Source organism: Microtus ochrogaster, chromosome 16 (assembly GCF_000317375.1).
Source record: "Microtus ochrogaster isolate Prairie Vole_2 chromosome 16, MicOch1.0, whole genome shotgun sequence".
Taxonomy (NCBI): Eukaryota; Metazoa; Chordata; class Mammalia; order Rodentia; family Cricetidae; genus Microtus; species Microtus ochrogaster.
In genome coordinates this window covers 35,123,993-35,151,121 of record NC_022018.1, presented here as the reverse complement: position 1 = coordinate 35,151,121, position 27,129 = coordinate 35,123,993, and the positions used below count along the sequence as shown (strand labels likewise).

At 40.2% G+C, this 27,129-nt stretch overlaps 1 protein-coding gene across 3 annotated transcripts in view; it reads left to right on the top strand.

Moving 5' to 3' along the window:
- Cdkal1 (CDK5 regulatory subunit associated protein 1 like 1) overlaps window positions 1–27,129 on the top strand; it is a 549,403-nt gene that overhangs the window by 300,993 nt on the left and 221,281 nt on the right. The window lies entirely within an intron of this gene.

Here is a 27,129-nt window from a genome sequence, read left to right as displayed (position 1 = left end):
CCTTAATATTTGATTCATATATATATATATATATACATATGTATATATGTATATATATATATGTATATGTATGTGTGTGTGTGTAACTCTTTATGTTTCTAACTCACTGCTCCTGGGTACTGGCATTAAAGGTTTGGGCCACCACACTTGGCTGTTTATTTTTATTTCAGTCCCTTTGTATGTGTCTGCATGTGTTTATACCATTTGTGTGAGGGCACATTAGGATAGCAGAAGAGGGCGCTGTCCTCCCAGAGCTAGAGTTACATGTGGTCGTAGAGCTACTGCATCAGTGCATGTGGTTGCCTACGTCATCCACATGCATCCCCTGCTATAGCATCACATGCATTAGTTACTCTGCCGTCTCTCGAGGCATGCGCAGCCCATCATGGTTTAATGTTGCTTAAGTTATTTAGTAGCTGGCACCTTGTCAAGGTTCTTTCTTAGCTTTGTGTGTGTGTGTGTGTGTGTGCTTCTTCAGTTAGTTTCTCAGCACATAAATCTCACTTGCTTCCCCCAGTTTGAGAACTTGCCTAATTGAGAACTACTAATCCATTGCATTCTTTTTGAAAGCCACGGTCAGTTGGGCTGCTTTAACTGTCTTGTCTTAAGCTTGAGGGTGACTTTGCAGTTTGTCTTTTTTCTAGAGATAGATAGGGCCCAAGTAGAATGAAAGGAATGTTGGACTTGAAACTCTTCGGGATTCATCTGTGAGCAAAGGAGGAGATGTGTTCTAGAGACTTCTATACATTAGAGTTTAACCTTTAGGTTACATAGCCAAATGTCAAACTAGGAAAAAAAAAATAGGCACGTGTCCAAGGAGCTGTGGTGTCTGATGACAAATATCACATAAAGCCAAGCAAAGAATATCAACAAAGGAACAATTGTTTTAGTGAAAAAGAACATTCTAGGATCCACGATTATTACTGGAAAACAATTACTGTAAATCCAGAGTCTGCCCCAAGCCCAAGTGCTGCTAGTTGTGTGTGTTTAGTAAGGAAACGAGGCTTCTTTTTCACTAAGGTCATTCTTTGCACCATTTTTTGTGCAGGAAATTATGTTTCAAAAAGCTTAAAGTAAACATAGTTGCTAAATTTTACTGTCCAAATGCCAAGTTATTTAAACATTGAAAACTTTACTGGGGTAGGGGCCTGGAGAGCTGGCTCAGAGATTATGAGTACTTGCTACTCTTCTGTCCATGTTGTATGGCCCATAACCTCCCATTACTCCAGTTCAGTACATCCCTTGATGCCCTCTTCTCTCCTCTGTGCCCTCCACCACACACAGCAGACACTCACTCAATAAATCTGTTAATATTTATTTCAGTGATTTGATTTTAGGACTAGTTGAGAGTATTATGGAAAAAGCACCCCAATATCGGGAGCATAGTTTAAAAATCCTTCCAACAGTTGATGACAAATTGGTAATTGTAATTTATGATGGAGACATGTTTCAGGTTTGTTCTTCACATTTTCCCTGCTCAGTCTTTCTATAGACATGTGATTTATAGATTGAGTTTCATGCTTCATACAGTGTCAGCTGATTATTATAAGTTGCTATTTTAAAATGAGTCAAAAGCATGTCAACTTCTACTTAACACTTTGACTTAACACTTGAGAAAGCAAGTGCTTTTAGTTAAAATGGGACTATGGCAGTCTCACTGTGTTTGCAGTAAGTGTGAGGCACACATGGCAGAGGCCCGACAATGTGCTAGATGTGTCTTTGGTAGGAAGGAGATTGGGCTTCACTGATATGCAGTTGATGGTGACATGCCAATTCCTTTAGCTTGGAAAGAAAAGTTGATCTAGATTCTAACGTCGTTTTGACAGAGTTCAGGTAGGGAATAAACACAAGTTAAAAAAAAAAAAACAATTGCTCAAAGATGTTAAGCAAGTCCTTCTTGGAAAGAATCCAGCATTTTAATTGGTGGCAGGATTGTAGCCACAGATGCTGCCTTCATAGCACGTCCCAATGTAGTCCATATAAAGCAGTGATTGACTTGTTGGCCTCCCAAAAGGTGATCTAGAGGACCTTATAGGAATCACAGATGTGGTTCACTGTAACTTTATTCTGTATCTGGGAAACACCAGATGGTTAGTTTATGAATTCTAGAAGTGATTAAAAAGTTCTGGTTTATTTTTTTGTTGTTGTTGTTGTGCTAGAAGGTGGGTAGGCATCCGAAGAAGCTGGATATGTGCCCTCAGCTCAGCCCCATCCCCACCTCAACTTGATAACACATTTTAATTGTCAAGACATTGTACTCTTTTATTCTTTCCTTTAAAACTGGCCTTTCCTCCTTCACTGTCAGTTATCTTTAGAGTGCTCAGTAAATGAGTATAGAAGATGGAATAAAGGAAGACTCTTCTTCCTAAAAGAAACTAGAGAGTCCACAGTATGATCATAAACTTTGAAATCATCACACTGTGGCCAATAGAGATAACAAAGGATGATAATATAAATGAGTTTTGAGGATAGGAGCACACCACAAGAAGTCATGATTTCATGTGTACTTAAGGTAGTGTGATTCAGGGAAATGTACCTCCAAAAAAACAAAATGAACAAAGATAGATAAAAATGGAAAAGTCCAGGCCTTTTGGAAATAAGAACTATTAAACTCCTAGCACTTTGACAAGACCTTGAAGTTGCTGCCATCTTCCCATGGTGTAGATCCTGGTTGTGATGGCAAATACACCATGTGTGGCACAAAAGGTACCCTATGTTCCAGACTCTTAAGAGTTTTCAGAAAGGAGAGCAACTCAAGATATTCAGCCCCTCACCCAACAGCGTATCTCCCTTCTTTGTTGTCCACTCCATAGGAATATATCACTCTACAGAAATAATTGACTTATCTAAGATGCTGAGATAAACAACAAGAAGAAAGTAAAAAGGGGCAAGTATAGGCTGAGACTGGTTGTTTGTTTCCCAGCCACCCAGACCCAAATAATCAAACAAAACTGCATTAATTACAACACTATTTGGCCTATTAACTCAGACTTTTTATTAAATAACTCTTACCTCTTCAGTGAACCTATTTCTATTAATCTGCTTCTATCTGCATGAGGCTGTGGCTTACTGGTAAGGGTCCAGCATGTTACTCCTTTGGTAGCTATGTGGCGTCTTGTTGGGTACCATTTTGCAGGTAGAGACTGCTTGTTTGTTTCCTGGCCGCTTAGACTCAAATAATAACACAGAAACTATATTAACTACAACACTGGTCAATAGCTTAGGCATATTTCTAGCTATCTCTTACATCTTAAATTAACCCATTTCTATTAATCTGTGTATCACCACAAGGCTAGTCTACTTGCTTGGATTGATTGATGGTATGCTGTATAAATTGGACATGTGGTTTACTGGTAAGGTTCTGGCTGGTGACTGGCATCTTTCTTTTTTGTCAACAACATGACATCTATGATTCTTCTCTCTATCTCTCTTCCCTCCCCTCCCCCTCTCTCTTTCTCTCCATCTCTGATTTCCTGCCTGGCTTGTCTCTGCTAAGCCATTGACCCAAATAGCATTATTCATCAACCAATAAAAGCAACAAGGACATCCCATATCATCTCCTCTTTTCTGTCTAAATAAAAAGGAATGTTTTAACTTTAACATAGTAATAATTAGTAAAATTACGTATAAGAAAACAGGTATCAAGCAAAAATTACAGTTACAATATTTATATCTATTCTCCATCAAAGACCCTGGAAAAATATAATATTACCTAACTTAATAGAAAGTACATTGTAAGCAACTTCCACAGCTCTAGAATGGACAGAAACATCATGCTGCCTGGACAGTTACCCAAAGTTGTTTTGTATCATTGAGGCATCCATCTTCAGACTACAAGCCCATAGTATTCAGCAGACTTTTCCATGAAGCAGGAAGTTTGAAAGAATCTTTCTCCTATCTTGGCAGTTTGTCAGTCACTTTATTCTATATCTTGTAGAATGTCTTGAGGTTTCTTCTGTGAAGCAGGAACTCTGAAGGACCATTCTATCTTTTGGAATGTTTAGCAGTCACTTTTTGGTGGGTCCTGCATGTCCAATTTATACAGCGTCAATCAGTCCAAGCAAGAGCAGTTTCTTGCCCAAATGGCTAGCAAAGTCCATATTGAGCCTCTTCAGGGGGTCTTGTTTAATCAAAACATATTAACCAGTAAGAAATCCACAGCTTTCTATCTTCTCTGGAAACAAAAGCAGAACCTCTTTTTCAAAACAACATATCCTTAGACCCAAATTTTGAAGTCAAGATACCTTTAAAACGTATGTGTTGGTTTAACTTAGCAGCTCATACAATGAAATGTCTCTGTGTACTTAGCTCATTCACAGTCAAAAATTCAAATAAAATAAAATAATATATATAATCCAGATTCTCTGTATTTTCCATCTTTACATGGCTTATTTTTCTTTACTCCTTTAATCTCTGACTGTACTCTGTCTCTTTAAAAACTTTGTTTTATTATTTAAAATAATTTTTTATGACTGTCTATACACTTTTTCTTTTCCCTCTCAAGCATAAACACACTGTGACCTGTTCAAAGGTTAATTTCTGTACAAATCTGTCTCATTTTCTGACCAGGAACATTGTAAAGTGGTAAGCTGTGTGGTTTGGGTAGTCTTGGTTGCTGGCTTTGCCTCTCTCAGCCTTTCAATCTGGTGGAAGTACCCTTACTGCCAACTCTGGGACTCCCAGGTGGGATTTGTGCTCACCACCTCAATTCTGGGTAGCAGTTGGCCCATGCTGCCACCAAGTAACTTGCAGAACATTGCCCACAAGCCCTATTCAAGTGCTCGGCTTCCTGAAAGAGTCAGAGCTGTTCCTGCAACTAGCATGAACCAGGAAACCTTCTTAAAGGATCTGCACAGTTTTTGCTGCTACCACTGAGTGTCAGGAAGCCTCCTCTTAAAGGAACTGCACCTCTGCTTGCTTCTGTCAGAGCCCACCTGAGAAAATGTTGCTACCTTGAAGCCGTGCTTAACTTTGATTTGTTGTGTCTAGAATTTCTTCCTAAGCCCTCTTAGGCTTTATATGGATATAGTCAGCCCCATTGTCATGCCATTTTGTAGATGGAGTCTATTCATTCATTTCCTGGCCACTCAGACCCAAATAAGGTAAGGTGCTGAGGAGAGCAACATGATGGAAATACAAAACTGCAGTAAAGGGAAGGAAGGGCACAAGGGGTTGAAACTGTCCAGGTAAAAGAAGCTGTTTATATAATAGCTCTGAGTCTTAGTACCCCAAAAAGGAAGCTATCCTGATGATATTATTAGTACAATATGGTTTTTTTGTAGTCCTGGGATGCTTCACACCGCAGACTTTCATTAAGATGGCCCACACAAGAGAATTCTGGTCCTTTCACATCCATGTGACTTGTTAAAAAAACAACTCTTATGAGAAAGCATGTTCCAGTGCATGCACCTTCACCCCACAACCGTTGAAAAGGAAAGTTACTTTGGGGAGGGGGGAGCTCCAGAATTTCTACTGATTGGTAACGAGGTATGGAAAATAGGTCAGCTGAGGCTGTCAGAGGTCTTTGTCAAGAGTCTGGCATTCTGTTTGGCAATTTGCATAGTGGATACGGAATAAATGCAGAATAAAGGGAGCAAGACTTCACCATTAACAGGCATACAAGGAGTGAAGTATCCCTGTGAGACATCTGCAGTACTGTTTTTAATGTATTGTCTTTCAGATTATTCAAAAACTATTGACAGAAATGAACAAAAGTATCTATGAAAGTGTGTGGCATTGTTATATTTGCATATACTATTAGAAATAGTAGTTACAGCAGTGAATTGAAAACATTTTGCCCCATCTAGCATTTGCTGGTGCCTCACCATCTCACAGGTTAGCAGTAAGCTCTTTCTTGTGTCAATTAGGATCCATAACATGCTTTTTTATCTATCTCTACTCTCTTCTTGCTTTAGTACCCTTCTAATGTATATATATTTAAAGTAAAAATTCATAGACCTAAGTTTTCTTTCCCCATTCTGTAAGACCATGGTTGGTAATGTGTCAGATGTGATTTTTAAATTTGTTTTTATTGAGCAATATATTTTTCTCCACTTTCCTCGCTTCTTCTCCCTCCTTTTCTACTCTTTCCCATGATCTCCATGTTCTCAATTCACATAGGAGATCCTGTATTTTTCTACTTCCCATGTGTATTAGATCTATGTATGTCTCTCTTAGGGTCCTCATTTTTGTCTTGGTTCTCTGGGAATGTGAATTGTAGGCTGATTTTTCTTTGCTTTATGTCTAAAAGCCACTTATGAGTGAGTATATATGATATTTGTCTTTCTGGGTCTGGTTTACCTCACTCAAAATGATGTTTTCTAGATCTATCCATTTGTCTGCAAATTTTAAGATGTCATTGTTTTTTTTCTGCTGTGTAGTATTCCACTGTGTAAGTGTACATTTTCTTTACCCATTCTTCAGTTGAGGAACATTTAGGTTGTTTCCAGGTTCTGACTATGACAAAAAATGCTGCTATGAACATAATTGAGCAAATGTCCTTGTGGCACAGTTGAGCATCTTTTGGTATATACCAAAAAGAGGTATTGCTGGGTCTTGAGGAAGGTTGTTTCCTAATTTTTTGAGAAATCACCACATTGACATCCAAAGGGGCTGTACCAGCTTGCACTCCCACCAGCAATGGAGGAGTGTACCCTTTTTTCCCCATATCCTCCATCATCAGTGTTTTTGATCTTGGCCGTTCTTACAGGTGTAATAGAATCTCAGAGTTGTTTTGATTGGCATTTCTCTGATGGCTAAGAACGCTGAGAATTTCCTTAAGTATCTTCCAGAAATTTTAGATTCATCTGTTAAGAGTTCTCTGTTCAAGTCTGTACCCATTTTTTACTGTATTATTTGTTCCTTTAATGCCAATTCCTTGAGTTCTTTGTATATTTTGGAGATCAGACCTCTGTCCAATGTGGGGTTGGTGAAAATCTTTTCCTCTTCCATAGACTGATGTATTTGTTTTGTTGACCATATCCTTTGCTTTGCAGGAGCTTCTCAGTTTTAGGATGTCCCATTTATTAATTGTTTCTCTCAGTGACTGTGCTACTGGGATTATATTTAGGAAATGGTTTCCTATGCCAATACATTCAAGTGTACTTCTCACTTTCTCTTCTTTGAGGTTCAGTGTGGTTGGCTTTATATCAATGTCATCGATCTATTTGGACTTGAGTTTTGTGCATGGTGATAGATATGTATCTATTTTCAATCTTCTACATGTTGATATCCAGTTATGCCAGCATTTTTTGTTGAATATGCTTTCTTTGTTTCATTTCATATTCCAATGGGATTTTACAACGTCTTTTTCCCCCTCAACTGATACTTTCCAGGAAAGTAGAAAAATATGTAAATAGATTTTGTACTGTTAAATGCTAAATATTTTCTGGGTTTTGACAAGTAAAAGTGTGTTTTGGATGATTTTGAAAAAACAAAAAACAGAAAAAATTTCTTATTTCTTCCATCTCTATATGTGTATGGTTCCACCTGACTGCTGGAGCAGCCCCTGGCTGTTGGTATTCATCTGAACTCTTCCATTCATATCTCCAGCATTGGCAAACAAACATCAGGAGACTAATGCAGTCTCAGAAGAAGGGGGAGGGAATAGTTTGTGCCATCTGATAATTGTGAGGGAGAGGAGGGAGAAAAAACTAACTGGGGAAGTTCATATTTATATCTACATACACACATACATATATACACATAAACGTGTGTGTGTGTCCTGGTTATTGTTTTGTCAACTTGATAAAAGCCAGAATCATTTGAGGAAAGCTAATATTAATTGAGAAACTATCTCCACCATTGGCCTTTGGGCAGATCTGGGGGGGTGGGAATTATTATTATTATTATTATTATTATTATTATTATTATTATTTGACACTGTAGACTGTGTCACCGTTTGATTGGTGGTTTTGGAATTCATAAGAAAGCAGGCAGAGCCAGCCAGTAAGCAGTATTCCTCCATGGTCTCTACTTCAGTTTCTACCACCAGGTTTCTTCCTTAAGTTCATGCCCTGACTTCCCTCAGTGACAGACTGTAGGCTCTAAGATGAAATAAACCTTTTCCTCTTCAAGTTGCTTTTAGTAATGATGTTTATCACAGCAATAAAAGGCAAACTAGCGTAGTGTGTGTATGTGTGTGTGTGTATGCATGCACATTTGTGTGTGGTATTTCTGTGTGTGTGTGTGTGTGTGCCAGAAGGGACTATTTGAGTGGAAAGAAAGGGATCACTAGATAAACTGAGGAATCACGGGGGACCGTAGTATGACAACCTATAATGCAATACATGTGTGGAAATATCATAATGGGGTTCACACCCAGCACCCATTTGCTAGCTTACAACTATCTGTAACTCCAGTTCCAAAGGAACCCATGCCCTCTTCTGTCTTCTTCAGACACCAGGCATGAGCACAGTACATACAGGCAAAATAGTCATGCACAAAAAACAAAAATAAATAAATCTTTAAAAAGTAAAATGCCGTAATGAAACCTAGAAATTTTATACTCTAACTAAAATAATAAAACAGGTTTATCAGCTTTTATTAGACGTCTGATTCTCAATACTTCCAGGAAGGGAAGATATGAATGGGAAAGGACCAGTCTGACTTGCTGATAGTTTGACTATTTCTGATAAAAGATGATATTAAAATTTTGTCTTATCAGCAAGACAGTAGGCTCCATCCAGCATTCTGCTCTTTGCATTTCTACTTGGATCTGGGTTGTCTGATTCAGCAGCCTCAATCAAGCCTTTCTCTGAGACACCTAGCATCTTCACTGTGCTTACATCTCAGTCTCGTAGTGGAGGATGCCTACTTGTACCATGGTTCAGCCTCTAATACCAAGCCAACCCAAGATTCCCAAGTAGTTTTCAACTCAACAAGAAGTTTTAAGTCATCTATTGCTTACTGAGCTTCAGTTTCTAGCATCAGATCTGATTGATAGAGCCTTAAAGTAGCATGAGGCTGAAGGATGCTCACATGAGCAGACAGACTGAATTTCAGGGCAGAGTACACTGTTGTCTAGGGTTTCTTTCCCTCATTTTCTCTGTGAATGAATGCCCTTTTGATTTATAAATGTTGTTTTATACTATACTATATTTTAAGGGGAAAGTACTGTTTTGTGGATAAAACCCCTAAGTATGGAAATAGTTTTGGATATCTCTGTCTTACTAAGGAGCATAATGGATAAATGCCTTGCCTAACAATCATTTTTATCCCCTTCATCCTTTGTAGAGAAATCCTTGCCCTGAAGGCTCTCCTGTAACCCTCAGCTCCAAACTCAACATTATGTAATATTCCTAGGAGTCTAGACCCAGTGTGTGCCAATCATTTTTGGTTACCCTAAGGTACCTTCATGCGTATTGTGGTTCTGGGCTTCTCTTGCCAGTGGCATATCTCTTTGTCTCTTCCCTGTGTACTGACTGACTGAATATGGCTCATGAAGTACAGTGTTGTGTGTGTGTGTGTGTGTGTGTGTGTTCATCACAGAAGAGATGTCTCCTGAGAATTAAATGGGAGCATAGGAGTGAACGTGGAGAGCTTACCTGGCCCTTTATAATGTCTATGTGGAAAACTGAGGCCACAGTCCTGTATGTTGAGCCACTCCCCTCTGTGTACATACCTGCTTTCAAAACCATAAAGCAGCCCCTTTGAATATAGACAGGGATCTTAGTAGTTTTCGTGATTCTAGAGTATTTGAGAAGCCTTGGAATTTTTATATAGTTCTTTTACAGCAGACAAATAGCCCTATTTTATTTTCAGTATTCAGTTTACATTTATAGAAGAGGGCCTAAGACATGTATGTGATTTCATTATTATTTTCATTGTTAAAAGCTTTGGCAGTTTGCCAGATACATTATTTCTCCAGTGTAAGCTGAGAAGACTTCAAGTCACCTGTTAAAATTTTAGTTCAAAGAGCAGGATGCACCATGTATGGGTTTGGTCTTCCACATTCATTAAAGATGCTAGTTATGCTCAGGCCATTGAGGAAAGTGGACTTCTAAGTTAACAAGCTGTTAAACTGCTTAACAACCAGGCAGTCAATATTCTTCAGTAACTTCTCTCTGAATTTCATGATCCTTTCCCTGTTGATGATGTCTTTGCTCTCATAGCCTTCTAAAGGCCCCCTTAGGCACTAACTAATTCACCTCTTAATAAGATGAAATTCTTGTATTTTATATCAGGTAGGTAATAGAATTCTCAGGTGATTCAATGTATAGAGCGGAAAGGCTGGTAATGAACTTACTGGTTCATAGAATTGTTGAGGGACTCATTTCCTTAGTCTGCTGTGTATTTGTCATCTGGGGAATTACTTGTTCATATTTCATGTCTGGTATATATGTACATGGGCCACCACCTTCCCCCACACACACTGTCTTACTTTTCCTGCTCCAAAAAATAATACATGTGAAAATGTTAACTTGCAAATCTGGTGCGAAAATTTTAAATGTCACTTAACAATAAATAACAACTGTCTCCTAAATTGGAAGCATTGGAGTTATATTTACATCACAATAGCAGAAGTACAATAGATGGCAATAGACACAAAAGGTCTACATGGAATAAGTATAAATTTTTAGCACTGGGGGATATAGAATATGGGCCCAATAAAAATCAATCTGTTTAGAGCGATGTGGAAAGTATGCAAATTGTTGGTTAATTTGAAATACATTTTTATTAGGTTTCTATTGTTGTGACTGACTCAGCACCTCGGGGAGGAAAGGGTTTATTTCAGTCTCTCTCTCTCTCTCTCTCTCTCTCTCCCTCTCTCCCTCCCTCCCTCCCCTCCCTCCGTGTGTGTGTGTGTGTGTGTGTGTGTGTGTGTGTGTGTGTGTGTGTCTTTCAGTTTGTCCCTGAAAGAAGTCAAAGTACTGACCTGGATGCAGAACTGAAGGAGAAATCAAGCTTACTAGCATGTTCCTTTTAGTTTGGTGAGACTGTTTTCTTAATACTTGGCCTCACCTACCAGGGGGTGGTACTTCTCACAGTGGACAGGGCCTTCCTTCATCAATCATTAATTAACAAAATAGGCTAAAGACTTGATTGTAGACAAATATGATGGAGGCATTTTCTCTTTGCAGAGTCTCTCTTCCCTGAGGAATCTAGCTTGTGTCAATTTGATGTAAAACTGACCAGCACAAGAGATTTTTTTTTTTATGGCATGTACTATAGTGGTCTTAAACTCACCATGGGAAGTGTGTTGCCTGGGAAAGGGACATGTTTTGGGTGAATGTGTCCCTAACAGTTGGCAACAAAGAAGTTATCATGGTGAATGTATTAGCACACACTGGGGTCAGAGGCAGTGCTGCCATCAGTTTGGGGCCAGTTGGTCCTATATAAAGGGATTCTGTCTTTAAATAAAGGGAAAAAAAAGAAATCCTTATAGTTTACAAGTTAAAATATGTCCAAACAAGCTTAATACCCACGATGGTCTTGTAGTGTCATGTTGAATCTCTGTGTTTTTTGTTCAGTTTAAAAGTTAGATATTACATTAAGTTGATTTAGCTACTATATGTCAATTTTATTTAATTTTATGCTTTTCAGCTTCTCCTCGGTGCCTTTATGTTTAGCTGCTATGGTTAAGTTCCATAAAAGTAGGTTGCTACAGAAACTAGGTTGGGACTATTGCTCAGCTGGTAGAGTCTGTCTTGGCTTAGATCCCCAGCACTGCATGCCCATAATCCTATCACATGGGAGAAGGAGAATGGAGGATAGGAAGTCCATGGTCATCCTCAGCTATATAGCAGTTTGGATCCTTTGGAGCTGGGCTTGTGGGTGGTTTTGAGCCTTCGCAAATCAGCTTGGGTCCTCTGACGGAGAAGAACCAGTATTACTGAACCCTCTTCTGCCCTTGCTTAGCAATTCAGATTTCCAGGCCATCCTGGGCCACATGAAACTTTGTCTCAAAAGCAAAACAAAATAAGTAATCAGAAATGAATTCTCTGATGATTATGCAGGCTAAAATTCTAGTTGAGTTTTAAGTTAAGAGAGTTAATTCCTGTGGATAGCTGGGGGGAGAGTCGTCCCGGTCCTGATTTCTGCTTGCTGCTGGAGATCTTGGAGATCATGTTAGTCAGGCCCGAGGCTGTAGATGGTTTTGTCTCGCTGTCTCTGTAACACAACACCCTCTTCTGAAGCACTAGTTCCTGGGCATGTGATTCAGTGTGACTCTGTTTTCACTTGATTATGTCTATAACACACTCTTTAAAAAAGTCTCATTGACAGGCACAGGGCTTAGGACTTCTTTTTCAGGCCCCACTTCAAGGCACAGCCTGCTCAGTGCATGGCCTGTGTTGTCCAGTGTCCTGCTTTCTCCCCTTTGCTGTTTTCACTGTATTATATTTTAAGTGATTTCTTTAGAGATTGCGGTGTCTTTAATTTGCATCAGTCTAGTTTGGATTTGAGTCAGTTTGGCTTTAACAGTATTAGAGCGCTGCTACTAAGGCCTTTCCTTCCCTCAGGCCTCGTGTTGCCACCCTCAAGGCTGCATCTCCCACGTGCTTGCACTTGCTTCCCGTCTCCATAACTACCTAGTGATCCTTCGCTGCTTCTTGTTTCTTCATGTAGGGTGGGGGCGTCTTCCAGCTCCCTTTCCTTTCAACCTAAAGGTCTCCATTTTGTATTATTAGGAAAGCAAGTCTGTGATATAGATACTATCATATTCTGTTTTTCCAGTAATATCTAATTTCTTCATGTTTGAGGGACTGCTCAGGACATAGAAGTTCTGGTTGATGGTCTTTTTTCTTTATCCCAATGATTTCTTGCTTCTACTTTCTTTTGATTAAAAAAATCAACCATTCATCTTACCTTGTGCATGCTAAACTGATTCTGTTAATGACACCCTCAGTACTTGTCTGTACTTGACCTTCGATGACTTACTTGTGATGTATGGAGGTGCAGATCCCACTTCGAAGAACAGAGAACCTACCGTTCCTCTTCGGATCCTCTCTGTCACTCAGAAGGTATTGACATCATTGTCCACATGTTCTTTCTCCTTCCATTTCCTGTTCTTCTGAAACACTCCCATTATGTGTACTCCATGTGCTTGGTGGCCAGTGACTGGCCTTCACGGAAATCCCACATGTTCATTTTTCTGATATTTTTCTTCTTTGCGTCCCTCAGGCCTCAAGTAACCTGTTCTTGAACTTATCAACTCGTCTGCCAGTTCACACATCCTGAAAAATTGAAGTGAACTATTATTTCAGCTCATAAACTTTTCACACTGAAATTTTAGTGTGTGTGTGTGTGTGTGATTTTTGTCTTACTCATGGCACTTTTTATTTAGTGGGATATTTTTATCCAGCTTTCATGTAGTTCTGTAGTTTTTCTTTAGTTCTTTGACTGACTATTTTAAATGCTGATTGAAAGTCTTTGTAATTTCTGGCCTATCTCAGTCTCTTTCTATTGAGTACCTCTGCCCCTGTGTTTAAAGCAGATACTCACAGGGAGAATTTGGTTGCTGTTTTTGAGAAGTAGACATTAGAAACAACCTGAGGCGTTAGCTCTGGAAAACAAGCACTTAACCTCTCTAGGTCTGGGTATTGTTGTTGCTTATTGATGCCTTTACAGAATTAATTTTGTAATACCTGTACTCTAGGTCTTGTGTAATTTTTGCATTTAAACAAAATGTTTTCATAAATACACAGAGCCATAAATTCCCTGGCTTTTGCATAAGGGTCCTATGTGAGCATTACTCTATGCCTCCATTGCTTAGTCAGATAGGTTATTATAATTGTAGTTTTCTTTGCCTCACTTGCTTGTAGAATGTCTCAGATTTAGAGAAAGGTGAGAGCTTGGCACCTCTGCAAGTCTTTACTAAGCATATTTATAACCTGAATGAATGAGCATATGCACGTGTGAGCACACCACACACACACACACACACACCACACACACACACACACACACACACACACACACACACACACAGAGGGGGGGGGGGGGGTTGCTGTCAGAGTTAGGAGAGAGTCAGAGTCAGAGTCCTGTGCATGTCAGCCTTCTAAAGTCACAGGAGTATGTCTGTGCTTTCTCAAGTCCCCCGTGAATACCACATCCTTTACTTTTTCTTTTAAGCCTCTTGGTTTGCTTATTGTTTGTCCCAACTGTTCTTCACCGCCTCAGGAAGCCATGATGTTAAACACTTGGCAACTGATTATTTTTGACAAATGCCCTGGCCAAAAGGCTCTTCTCACTGGGTGAATGCCAGGTCATGTTAAACAAGCCAGCTATTGCAGACACACTGGCCAAATAGTGACAGTTTTCTGGAAATGAGTCTTTGAAGGAGCTCTGGTTCCTGACAGGCTGTGGGTGTTTACCCTGAGAGAAGGCCATTGCTTTTCAAGGATACATGGAGCCAAGGTGGGGGATATGTGTACGGTAGGTTGGAAACGCATATGGTTCTTACTATACTTCATTCATGTTTCTGGATTAAAGACACTCTAGGTTGCTGTAAGCCTCTGCTAATTTCCTGCATTCTTTAAAATATGATTGTGATACATTTTGACACTGACTTTATTGTTTGGATGGATATGTGGACTTTCAGAGATCTTTGCGCCACCATTCCTTCTGCCATCATAAGTGTTGTTTGTGTCTGGAGAGGGTGGCCTGTTTGTCAGGCCATTCATGTGTGAGGTTAAATCAATTTTCTTCCTTAACTTTTGTGTTTCACATCAAAGGTGCCATCAATCACTGACGATGCCATCTGCCCTATTAGAGCTTTGGAGGAGGAATTTGTGGCATTAGTCAGTGACTGGCAGCAGAGATCACTGTTAATTAAGTCTCCATCATGGAAAGTACAGAGATTAACAGATAAAATAGTTATTTCATTACATCCTTGGAACTCTGGATACCTCGCAAAAAATGACATTCATAAGCTGCATATTGCCTGTGACAATTATTTGCTTTTCCTGCATTAAACTGATAACTTTAATTTAAAACCTCATTGCATATTTTGTTCCTGTTCTAACATATGCTTATGTTCTATGGTTTCTGCCTTTTGTGTTGCTGATGCTGCTGTTGGCCTCCTGCATAGTGAGCCTTCGTTTACTAGATGGTTAATGTGCCCTTCCAAGGGCTTCTTTGTCTTTGCATATCTATTAGTTAGATGATTGATCACTTGCTATTGATATCTCTTTACTAAACTGAAAGGAGACCAAAGTAGAAATAAATTGCTATACACTCCATAGTTGTGTAGTAAGGTGTAAAAACACTGATCATTTGGGAGGAAGCCCTCCATAAATGGAAAGCATCTTGTGCAACCTAGAAGGCATGGTTTTACTGTCATGGACTAGATGCAGATTTTGGTATGCTTCACTTCTAGTCCTGGCGTGTTTTGTACATCTATAATGGGTTTATTTTAACGTCCTTCCAACTGACTGTTAATTGTGTGGCCTAGTCACAGAACTAGAGGCTTTGGATCAGGATCAGGGCTGTCACTCTTCTAGGAAGTTAAATGAATTATGGTCAGTCCATTCATACCTGACTCTTGTAGAGAAAGAAACACCAGTTTGAAGGATCATGCTGGCATATATCTTAAATTTTCCCTTCCATCTCTAATTGTGAGCCTTCTGAAAACTCTTTAAAGTCATTTGGTTGATCTAGTTTGGAACATAAAAAGAAAAAGCCCATCAGAGACCTGTCTTTCTGTCACGTCATCTCATCACCGGGTATTTTGGATTAATCATCACATGCCACTGTGACAGCTGTGTCATGTCTATCTAAGACTTTGTCAAAGAGGCCTAGAAACCAGGCTCCTGTTCTGTCCTGTGAACACAGGAACTCACTCATGTGACCTGAGTCCTCCTCTAGATTATTTCTTCTGTGTAAGTCTTACTGTATTTTTTTTCCATTGCAAGTGTTACCTGTGCTACAGACAATACAATGTAAACACAAAATTCACAGAAAAGCATCTCAATGAGATCTCTGTTAAAGATTGTTGACCTACTAATGGACTTTTTACTCCTCATGGATGGCCCTGTAGGATCCAGGAGACTGGATCATTTTGATTGCTGAGTCCATGTGGACTCTCACACAACCCTCTGGCAATTATTCTGCCCTTTGGAAGTTCCTGGGGGCATCAACTACTTTTCTTTATTCATTTTCAATTTGATCATTGAAAGTTTGTCTATTTATTGTTGGATTTCTTTTTGCCCATGTCTTTCAGATTTCTTAAACAGCTTCTCCAAGAAAGTTGGATAAACTCAGTGAACCTAGTAGTTCATGTTGATAATTCCAGGACTCAGGAGGCTAAGGCTGGAAGTGAAGTACAGGCTAAGCTGACTACAGAGTAAGACTGTGTCTCAGAAAAAGAAGACAACACATTGACGGTGTTGGTGCTTGCCTGGCCTCTTCTGCCTCTGCTGCCTTCTTGCCTAGTGCAAAGAATAGCAGGCTAAGTGCTCACAAGCCAATGTGTCTTCTCTCATAGCCAGTGGCAATGATACATTTGTAAAGACATTGCAATGGAAGATGTGTGGTCTTTTGTGCAATGTGCTTACTCTGCAGTTCTGAAACTCTGCATTCATTCCTTAAGAAACATTTACTGTGAAGGATTGATTGTCTTTGTAGTCATCGCTGGAACAGATAACTGGGGGAATTGAGTTCCAAAGAGCAAAAGAAGTAGTAGTTGTTGTGGTGGTGGGGGTATGTGTGTGCTTTGTCTGTCTCACGGTTTCAAAGATCCCAATCTATTATTGGTTGGCATTGTTGCTGTCAGTCTTTTATGTTCGCTTTAACATCTGAGTAGTCAGATGACAGACAACAGTTAACACATGATATTAATTTGGTAGTGTATATGGCTTTTGTTTGTTCTTTTAATTAGTAATCATATACAGTTCCAATGTCTTTTCTTGACTTGGTAGCTCTCTGTCTCTCTCTCTGTCTCTCTCTCTGTCTCTCTCTCTGTCTCTGTCTCTCTCTCTCTCTCTCTCTCTCTCTCTCTCTCTGTGTGTGTGTGTGTGTGTGTGTTTATGTGTGTGTGTGTTTCTGTACATACGAAGTAATGCTCCATTGTCTGAATTGGGAACAGGGACTACAAACTGGCTCTTATGGGATGGGAGGCAGAGCTTCTGTTTGCTGCCATCCACCTCTCAACTGGATTGTAGTCTGACACCTGAGCCAAATAATGGGGCATAGTTAGAGCCCATACTACTCCTGGAGTAAAGCAGGGCCATATATAGCAATGTCCAATCTACGAATAGATCATGTGGAAGCTGGAGCCAAGCATACACTGCAAGGTTGAGCTGTCCTGGGCAATGCAGGTTCTCCTAAGGGATCAAAGTTTTGTTACTGAATGATAAAACATGGTGTGTTGTCTTTAGGTGGATGTGGGGATCCTCATACTGCATATTTCAATGTTTGATGAAAACAAACAAATTAAATTTTGATTCCTTATTATTTTAGAGGCACAAAAAGTGAAATGGTGAATGAGTCTAAGGTGGTTAGGGTTTTGGTTAGTTAGAAAATCTTCTGTTTGGATAGGAAGTTTGCAAAAAGCATAGGGCGTGGTAGCTGAGTAGCAAACGCACTTCTATGAGTTTTCTCATTAAGTGAGCACCTTGCATCTTTTTTTAAAAAGACATTTGCAGGCTTCTGGAGTTTGGTACTATTCATAATTAGTGCTTCATATTTATAAATAATTAAATTATTGTTGAGTAAACCTTATAAAATAGTATCACACTTGCTTTTGATATGTAGAAATTTTAGAATAAACCATCTACAGTTGAGCTTTATTAATACCAGTTCCGCAAAGAGTCAAGATGAAACTTGTGTGTCTGTGAATACTGAATTTGCTCCCTAGGATGTCCAGTCTTAGAAACATTGAGCTGCTGGTGTTCATTGCTACTCAGTAGACAACAAGTATAAAGTGGCAAGGGGATTGCAGGGGAGGGCAGGTCCTAATTTATAGGTAAAGTCTACCCTGACAGGAAACTCAAGGTTTACTGGCCAGCCAGTCTTGCCCACCTGATTAGTTCTAGGTTCACTGAGAGATCTTGTCTCTTAAAGCAAGATAGCCAAAGAAAGCATCCCACAAAATCATCTGGCCCTGGCTTGTGCACACACGCACACACACACACACACACACACACACACACACACACACGCACACACAATATGATTTATCTCTTATCTCTAGGACTGAACTTTGTTACTATTCTCAGGAAGCCCCCTGATCTCTATCGGTGGAGCCTACTTTGTTTAAAGAGAAGTAGATTAGAATCTCACAAGATACCGGACACAGAGTTCATAGACTCACCGGCCAACTGTAGGACCTGAGCTTCCTTTTACTTCAGCTCCAGTGAAAGCACTGATGAGGGGGGGGCAGTTGGACCAGCTTGGTGTGGTATACAAAAGGCAGAGCACAGCCTGCTTTTCAGCCTTGAGAAATTTATGCTGGTTTACTAATTTGTACTTTAAGTCTATAGGGTATAAGTGTCCCTTTGGGGTCTCTCTGTTAAAAGTGAATCCCCATCCTGACATACTAATAAGAGGGCATTTTATCTGGACTTTTTCAGGTGCGGCCTTTGGGAGATGACAGGGTAGAGTGCCTAGGATAAAAACCTGGTTCTTTCATTTGGAGGAGACCAGGTCACTTGGATACTCTTGTTTCTTGCATGTGATAGTTTCAGTCCCAGCAAGACCCTGTAAGCTGCACATGTATTAGTGGCTTTTCTTCCCCTTTGGTTATCTTGTGCCTGGTTGTCCTTTGCAGAGTTTCTGTTTTACATTTTATATATCTATTTATATAATCCAGCCAGAAGGCTGTTACCAAGTGTGGGCTCTTCGATTGCCAGAGCTGTGAGTTAGCTGCGGAGATGCTGAGCTCTTCTCTTGATGACATTAACCATGATGCTCTCTTGGGTTGCTGGGCATAGAGTGAGCCACAGACCTCAGTCAGTGTATGGCATCGAGGGCACATGAGTTCTCCAGAGTGCTAAGCTGTGATTTGGGGCAGATTGCTAAGTGCACCTTTTCACTTCAGGTAGTCACTGTGGGGCCAAGGAGTGTAATCCCACCCCAAGTCAAGGCACATCTGGATCTCCTTACTCTAGCCAGCATTGCCTCCATCATGTCTCCCAGGCATGTTTTATTTTATGTTTTTAGTCCATCTATTTTTATGTGTATGAGTGTCTTGGCTGCATGTACATCTGTGTACCATATGTGTGTACCTGGTGCCCATGGAGACCAGAAGAGGGTAGTTCCTTGGAACTGTAGTTACAGTTGTGAGCTGCTTTATGGGACTCTAACTGGATCCTCTGCAAGAGCAGCAAGTGCTCTCAACCCCTGAGCTATCCCTCCATCTCCCATACATGGTTTATTGTTAGCCATTTTTTGCACGTTTACTTGGCTATTCCTCAGGAACTAATGTAGTTTGGGGAGTAATGTTACTGGGATTGCTCACACCTTCTGTCAGGTTCCCAGACCTTGTGATCTGTCACATGACTTCAGATGAGACATGCAGAGTAGTATAGACAACAGGCAGAAAGTTTATTAAATTATAATAGGAGGCACCCTCAGGTGCGAGGGCAGTGGCTAAACAGCTATTGCATAAGAAAGCTCTGTTAGCATGAGTATAGATAATAGCCAGAGACCACTATATTAACCTACATTTTTAAGTGTGTGTCCGAGTGTGTCTGTGTTTTACTGAGGATTGAACTTGGGGCCGTGAATGTTCTACACTGAGTTATGTCTCTAGTCTTTTACATTATGTCTAGAGCAGAGAGGTTTCCTGAGGAAATTGGCCTGTTTTTGTGATTGGATTTACTTTTTTTCTTTAGACAGAATCTCACTGTGTACCTCTGGCTGTCCTGTCCTGGAATTCACTGTGTAGCTCAGAATGGCCTTGAGCTCACAGAGATCTGCCTACCTCTGCCTCCCAAGCACTAGGATTAAAGGCATGCAGCAGCACACCAGGTCAACTCTTAAGGGAAAGAAGAGCAGTGTCTTTATTCTAGCAGCTAAGAATGCCATGTCTTCCTCTGGGCCAGAGGCTGGACTCCATCACATGCCTTTGAAAAGTATTGAACAGTACCAGTAGCCTAGGCTTTCAGCTTCTGGGTTTAGAAGTTGCTGCATGTCATCCTCAATGACTGTCCAGTCTGCTGCTGTCTGACTGACAATGCACAGGTAGGCCAGTGCACAGAAAGGGGGTCAGAGGACAGGTTAGATGCCAGCTGCACCACTGTGCTGTGTGTTCTGATCTTAGATTCTGTAAAGGAAAACTCCTGCCTAGGTTTGTGCTGAGATCATGAATGTTACTCAGATAATCTTGTACACGAGCATGCTATTTTGTCAGTGGTAAAGGAACAGATAGCTCCACATTGCCCCCCTCAGTAGCCTTAGCTGTTAGTTCCTCCATGCTTTTAGGGACCTCAGTTCAGACCATCAAACTGGGAGGGATTCTGAATAGCTTCAATGCTGAAAGGAATCAGGATTATTTGGTACAGGAAAGCAGAATTGGGTTCTAGTAAAGATAAAGCTTAAACACAAATATCAAGAAAAAAGAAAGGAAGATACATGCAAGACAGTGAGTGTGGTCAGTACGGTTGCCTCAGCAAAGGGTTGCAGAAAATAAATCCTGCCATGGGGCCAAGGTCCTCAAGAGAGAGTCAAGTTCTGTCTTAGTGTTAGCCAAATATATCTTCCTGGTTCTAGCTCAAGTTCTAGCTCAGAACCTAAAATCATTTTTACCGTGTCCCTCCCTCTCTTTGATATGAGAAAGATGTGAGGTGGTTCCTAAGATGCTTTGGGTGGAATTCCCGTCTGATAGGATGCAAGTAGAAGCCACTAGAAAAGCACAGGGAGTGTAGTGCATGTTCAGGAGTCCCCGCTGAGATTCTTAGAAAGCAGCTGCTTTTATCTGTGGACAGAGGAGGCCTCCAGCAGTTGGTACGTGAGGGTATTTCCCCTTCTGTAGTGTGTTCAGTTTGAGTCCCTAGCGGATCAGATGATGCTGTGCCCTGATGAATGTGCTTTATTGTTATGCTGATGTTTTAATATTAATATCTGTTGGAACTACTTTTGTCAAGTCTTTTTTTCTCTAAATCTTGACAAGGCATATTTTGCCAGTTTTTGGTGGACACCCCTTAGCCTGGTCAAGCTGTCACACCCGGAAGGATGACACACAGCATGTTGTACAAGGAATAAACCACTAAATCAAAGTAGCTACCCAGCAAATTTACCCCTGCTCTTGCTATACAGTAATTCTTCCTGGATATTGTTCAAAGCCAAGTCGCTTCTGCCTTAGACTCGAGGTGGAAATGAAGTACACACCTACACCTGAAGTTTCTGTCCTTATTTCATGGCCAAGTCAGAGGTCACTTCTCCTGGAATATTTGATCAGTAGGAACACAGCCACTGCCAGAGCCACATGGCTTCTGTTTGGAGATGTTGGACAAAGCTGAGTTGTGTGCTTTGAACGTTTCTGTAGAACACCTGACACAATCGTGCACCATTGTCAAGCTAGGCAGTTCCCTGTGCACTCATTTCTGAAATGCAGAGAAAGCCACTATCTGCTTTGCAAGGCTAATGCTGGAACATAATCTGATGTTGAGTAGATACTTGTTTAGCTATATCATTTCCATAGCAAGTAACTTATAGCCAAAGTGGGTAAATTATTAGACCAAAATACGTGTTTTGCCTAAAATACGAAACAAATGTTTCTGAGGTAAGCCTCAAATTGGATAATCAGAGAAAAGATAAATGATGTAAATATTTTAAAACTAATCTTTAGCATCTGCCTTTCCATTAGATTCTTTAATTATTTATGTCATGTTTAATAGAAGCCAGTCGAGCTGCTCGGCTGAATGCTTAATTTAACTAGCTTGCCCTGACTCATTAAACCGGTCAGTTATTGATTTGCTTATGGTGTGTGTAGAGACCTCCGTCTTTTCAAAACTTTAAAAATGGAAATTGAAAGGGATTATTCCTCCTTAGAAGTATATCTGTTCATCATATAGAGTGTGCAGGTAAGAACACATTTTCTTGTTAGGCTCTTTATGTTATTTTAAAACGAATAAAGTGAAATTGACTGTTTTGGTTTGTGTTCAGCTCCATGAATTTTAAGATATACAAAGATTCTGCAACTGTGTCTACAGTCAGGATATTAGAACTTACTTTTGATTTCTGTTTTTAATATAGTATTCTTATTCTTTGAGGCTTTTACATTCATACAATTGACTTTTGACCATGTTCACCCTCATTTCTCTTCCTACCTTTTTCTAGATCTACCACCCCATTTCCCTTCCACTATCCCACTTTTGATTTCTTAAGAGAGCAGAAAAATAACTTGAACATATGGTAAACACTTAATCAGGTAAAAATAAGTGTGAAGTGTGTGTGTTTTCAGCTTTTAGCGTTTTGACATTAGTATGGAAATGTGTGTTTTTATCTTTGTAATGTAAAGTGTAGTCTTGGCCCTGACACTGAGATGCAGGAAGATGAAGGTGTACTGAGGTCCGTAAGCATTTCTCTGATAGCTAATTAGGATGGACTCTTTTCCTCAACCGATTTTAGCTCAAATTCTGAAAATGTTAACTCTTTGTAGTTTAAAAGCCACCATTCTGTTACAATGAAGCTATAGTTCAAATGTACATTAGAATCCGTTCACAATATCTAGTCCTTCTCATTTGGGACACCAGGACTGGGGATTTCCCCTGCACAAGCTCTCTCCTTCACTTTCTGATGCTATTATGGTGATGGATTGCTCACTTGCTGAGAGGAAATGTGGGCGCTGCTGATTGACTCAGTGCTGCACTGATGGTATTAATGAAGCCATGGATGAAATATGTTCCTGGTTGTCTTCTTCGAGGGTGTGCATGACTTTGCTAATGTTGCAGTGATGCCAGAATGGAATCGCCTAGCACTGGGGCACTGCTTTCTTGAGAATTCTCCTGCAATTGTTTCAGTGCTCCCTGGAAAGAATCATGTATACAGGTTGTATCACCCAATTTGTATGGTCAAATATATTGTAAGTGCAACATTCCCTTAAAACATTTTGATACTTGATTGAGATATAATTTAGAGAGCAATGAAAAAGAGAAGTAAGATGGTGTGTATAGCCTTTGGGTGTGAAGACATGTAATGTAATTGCAGGACAGGGAAATACATGCCTGGAATCCTGTATAATATCCTCTGAACAAGGAAGTAGCGCCATCAGCCACCTAAGAGAGCAAGAAAGCAAGGATGTAAATCACTACATCAGAAATGGACTCTGGAAGAGTCTGTTAACTAACATATACCAGAGTAGAAACAATCACAGACTGTGTGATTCTATTTATATGGGTTGATTGGAGTCCTCAGAGTCGTAGACCAAAAGGAGAAAGGTGGTTCCCAGAGCCCACGTGGGAGGGAATGTGGCGTTGACCTTGAATGTGCACACTTTTTGTTTGGGAAGGTAAGACTTTGGGGACACACATGATATGTGACAGTTATATGACTCTGAGGCTATACTTAATGACATTTGGATGGTATGTGTAATGAAAGTGGCTAATATATGTATCATCACAGTAAGACAGCAGGTTTATTTCTACTCTGCTTACAATAGTTAGGTCATGGAAACAGCCTAAATGTCAATCAGCTGATGAGCAGGTCGTACAAACATGACATACACAATGGAATTTTATCCAGCTTTAAAGAAAAATGAAATTATTAGAATTGAAGGGAATGGATGGAAGTGAGTGAGGTGACTCAGTGAGGTAATGCAGACTCAGAAAGATAAACGTCACTTTTTCTCAGACATATGTGGCTTTTATACCCTTTTCTTTAGAGATGTGTTCTATCTGTCTGTCTGTCTATCTGTTGGGGGGAAGTTTTTCGAGACAGGGTTTCTCGGTGTAGCTTTGGAACCTGTTCTGGAACTCACTCTGTAGACCAGGCTGGCCTTGAATTCACAGAGATCCACCTGCCTGTGCCTCCCAAGTGCTGGGATTAAACACATATGCCAGCACTGCCTAGCTAAGATTGATTTTATTTTTATGATGTATCTGTGTGGGTTATGTGCACAGGAGTGCAAGTGCCCACAGGTTGTTGCGTCCCCTGGAACTGGACTTACATCATTTAGGAACTGAACTTAGGCCCTGTAGTATAAAGAAGTATGTACTCTGAGCTACAAAGTTGTCTCTCCAGCTTGTATCTTAATTATATCATCTTCACAGTGCTTTTGTTGAGTTGGTAGTATAGATATTCAAAACCAGGCTCGCTATGATGACGTCAGTGCAACAAAAATTACACATAATAGTTGTATTCAAATGTGTGTGCTCACTAGGTTGCCCTTCCAAATTGAGCCTTTTACATTGTCTATTGCTTTTTCTTGATATTTTGAGTTCAGAAACAAATAATAAACATGACTGTAATTTCCATTTTCTAAGAAGACAGCTCCGTATAACAGCACAGGAGAAAACTACTGGCTTATTGATCTGGTCAGCCATTCTTCACTTTCTGCCTGTCAAACAGTTACCATCTATCTTGTGATCAGCCTTGGCATATAAACTCTTAAATTATAAATGACCTTATCTTGAAATAGTTTTGTTACATTGTTTGTTACCCAAGCTCTTCAAGAAACAACACATTCATATACAGGTCTCATACATGTGTGTATAAATATGCCCCTCATGTGCCTGTCCTCTGTGCAGACTCTTCCCAGCTACACCATGGAACTACATCAGGACAGAATTCTCTCTTGGTCTTCGATGAATTTAAGCCCTATGTATTGGACTGAAAGCTCCTTTGTTGGCCCTAGGCTCTATGTGTAGGCTACAGACTGCTGTTGAAGCTCAGTACAATGGATGGCTTCAGAATCCTTCCATTGGGATATATTTTGTGATTCAAGATCTGAACTTCTAGAGACCTATAAAGATAGATCCATAGTGGGGCAACTTTTTCATACTTGAGTTTAGGTGTACATTTTTGCATATACTTTCCCCTTGTTCTAAAAATTAAAGTAAAGATGATGCCTGTTGATCTTCTTTTGCCAAACTGGTTCAACAATAATCAAAAGTCTCTTATCAAGTGTGTGTGTGTGTGTGTGTGTGTGTGTGTGTGTGTGTATGGTATGTATATATATGTATGTATGTATGTATATATGTATATGTGCGTGTATATATGTAGTTTAATCTCATTATTATGTAAGTATGCTTCAAAATATCACACTATCCCATTAATATATACTGTTAACTATGTGTCCATAAAAATCAGATATTTACAAATGCAAAATGTGTATATATATATAATTATATATGTTATATATTATCTCTTTGTGTACTGCTATGGTTAATTTACCTGTAATGTGGAATTTTTTACATTTATATTTTTGTGTGGTGTGTGTGTGTGTGTGTAGGTAGGTAGATCAGAGAACTTTTAGAAGTCCATTGTCTCCTACCACAATGTGAGTCTCAAAGAACTGAGCTCAGACCTGAGATTGTCAGTCTTGGCAACAAGCACCTTTAGCAGTTGGAACATCTCAACAACCGCTTGACTTTATCTTTCAATGCCTCAAGAATCGCTGGTGTCATGGGAACCCTTGGTGAGGTATAGAGAACATTCTAAATTTGTGAAGTGTGCAGTATCAAGCAGAGGATGCCTACTAGCAGCAAAGCTTCTTTTGAGAACCGAAGAAGGAAAAGCCACCATGTTTCCACTGCTTCCTTCTGGTGACTGTTTTGATATGTACACCAGAATTCTGTTCTAGGACCAGGTCATGCCCAAAGCTGTGCCTTCTTCAGTCAGCATCCACCACACATGCTTTCAAGAAGTGAATTTCCTATGCCCAGTCCTGGTGATAACCATTTAGAGCCCCTGTCCAGCTCCGTACGTAGTGTCTCCTCTTCACTGCTAGTCCAGCAGCCAACTTGCTGAAAAATCCCTCCTCTGTATTGATGGCTTTCCATTAACCTTATGATGCTTTGCTCCCGTGAACCTGCGGTATCTTTTAAGGAAGTAGACTGTTGGTAATTCATGATTTATGTCACTGTTGGAGCATATCTGAATTATTTTACTGCCCTTCAATAGTAGCCCACTGAATCTATGAAAGGGGTGTTCTCAGTGTCTCCATTTTGCAGATGAGAAACTCCAGGCACAGAATCTGCAAAAGTAACTACATTTTGCTACCGTCGTGCATGTTCAGATACCACCTCCCAGCTTGACAGGTGTGCTCAAGCACATCTAAACCTTTGAGTCCTGTCGTTGAGAAAACAGATCTTCTTACGGGTCTTTTCTCTCAAGCTTTTTGGTATAGAAAAACCAGAAAGGTAGTGTCTTAGTTAGGCTTTCTATTTCTGTAAAGAGAAACCATGACCATGTCAACCCTTATAAAGGAAAGCATTTAATTGGGGCTGCCTTACAGTTTCAGAGGTTTAGTCCATATCTTCATGGCAGGAAACATAGTGCTATTTGTGCAGAACTGGTGCTGGAGAAGGAGCTGAGAGTCTTACATCTTGATCTAAAGGTAATAGGGAGTGAACTGAACAGGCATAGTTTGAGCATAGGAAACCTTAAAATCCACTCCATCAATAACACACTTCCTCCAACAATGCCACACCTACTCCAACAAGGCCATACCTTCTAATAGTGCCACTTCCTATGGGCCAAGCAGTCAACCTCGTGAGTCTATAAGGGCCATTCCTATTCAAACCATCACAGGTAGGATTTATAGCAGAGAGCCAAAATTTTCACTTCAGAGCAAGTAAGTTGTACTCCCTCAAATAGACTCCTGACCATGGAGCTGCGTTTTGTTATTTTGCTACTTCATTAGAAACTCAACTTCAGCTCTTCATAGGCCATTCACAGCCAAGTGTATATGCTTACTAATTCCTGAGAGAGGCCTCACAGATGAAGGGTAGTTATGAGTAACTAATAAGTCTCTGCTAATAAGGTGGCTCGTTGGAGTTTGCCTCTTTGCTTGTGCTTTGCCGAGAATGCTAATGTTCCAGCCAGGGGGAGGAAAGCAGGCAGCAAAGAGCAGGGCTGGCTTACATACGTGATGGCCTGAGAGTGTCTGAAGGGTGATGCTAGGCATTAGCTGGCTTTGTGACTCCATAAGGCCCTTCAAATCATTGCTCTAAAAGAAACAAAGAGATGCGAGAGGCTGCTGTACTGGGTACTGCACTGTTCCGTACGGAGAGATCTAGATACCGC